Here is a 1,665-nt window from a genome sequence, read left to right as displayed (position 1 = left end):
TATTTTATTTTTTAACATCATTTTGTTGCTTGTTACTTGGATTATTACTGTAGGAGTTAGTGCAGGGCAAACGCTCATGAGGTAAAACATCCATCGGTGTGAGGAAACTGTGACTTCATGATCATAAATAAATCAAAGAGGGTCTGTAGTAAGAAGGAAAGTTGGACTGGAGTTGTGGCAGCAGAGGGGTGGGGGGGTGGGGGTGGGGGGGTGATGAGGAGAGGGCGATGGGAGTTGGACGGTTGGAAGTGGGTGTATGAAGGGTTGGACCGGTTAGTGGAGTTTAAATATAGCTGGCAGAACAGCACTCACTTGTTTGTTGGGTGAAAAAAAAAAGAGAAAGCAGCAGAAACTCATAAATGATGTTTAGTGGAGCAGATTTGAAATGCAAAGAAAATCTCTGAGCTTTATTTGCCATTAGCCTGTGCACACGTCACACATCTGGAATCACAAGTCTAATTACTTTTAGATTTGTAAAAATGTAAAATAATGCTGCTTTCCAGTGTTTAACATGCCATTTCCAACACCCTTTCCCAGGTGGATGTGGCTGTTTCTTTCCCTCCAGCCTGTTCACTCACATTTTGTACTTGAACCACGTTTTTCAAATATGAAAACTGAGAGTTTAACGTGTTATATTCCAGCTTTTTTGCCTTCTGTCTGGCTGGCAATGAAAGCTTGAAAATATTTTTGAGGTCCTAGGTGAAGTTTTCCATGAGAACAGCGGCAGTCGGACCATATGGGAGCCAGATCTGTTTGCAAATGGAGCAGAGAACAGTTCGCTCGCTGTTTGTGTGTTTACTACAGGCGATTAGCTTCTGAGTATTTCACAGCTCTTTCTTAAGCAGCTCGAACTCCGTTAAAGGAAACAAAGTTAATTCTCACACAGGGCTCCTCTGCAGGTCCGTGAAGCGGATGAATTTCTGTCATTTCCTGCTGATGAGAAGTTTGGGAATCGCAGAGCGAATGTGGAAAAGCATGGGAAATATGTTAAACTATGTTCATTTAATGTACTAGTGTGTTGTGATAAGAATTCCTCCACTTTGAATTAAAGTATCATGCGTCTCACGGGTTTAACTGCTGTTTTTTGAGGGCATGAAAACACACGAAGATACTGATCACCAGAAAACTGCAATAGCAGATGAATTAGTGCAGTTAATGTATGAGTCTAACAGATTTGCTGCCTGAGACTGAGCGATGAGAGATGCAGTCATGCTGTTCAGACTGCAGCTTTAACATGTGATTCCCATTTGAAGGCTGAAAGATACGGACCTGAGTGTTGTTTTTATTTTTTTTTAAATTTATTGAACAGTCAAAGCTGCAATCTTTGACTGTTGGGAGCAGAGATGTCGTGACTAAACATGTCACGGTGACACGAAGACTTTTTTTTTTTTACGTTAGCCGGGTTTATTAGATTTTACATCTTCAGCTGGTCTGGAATTTGATAGGAGCAGAGCTGTGTAGCCATTGTTACAAAATAAGAGTTTCTGCAAGTTAAATTTAAGACTTAGTTTATTTATTTTTACATCATATTTTTTCAGTGCTTCCTTGCAGTATATATAAAAAAAACATTTGCTGGTTTTAGCTCTAAAAAAAATGAAGATTTGCTGCTTTTTTTTGTTCCTGAACAACAGTAAATGAAATACATTTCAGTTCTGGACTAATGGA

Source organism: Seriola dumerili, unplaced genomic scaffold (genome assembly GCF_002260705.1).
Source record: "Seriola dumerili isolate Sdu_G_001 unplaced genomic scaffold, Sdu_1.0 BDQW01000331.1, whole genome shotgun sequence".
NCBI classification, from domain to species: domain Eukaryota; kingdom Metazoa; phylum Chordata; class Actinopteri; order Carangiformes; family Carangidae; genus Seriola; species Seriola dumerili.
This window is presented reverse-complemented; position numbering follows the sequence as displayed.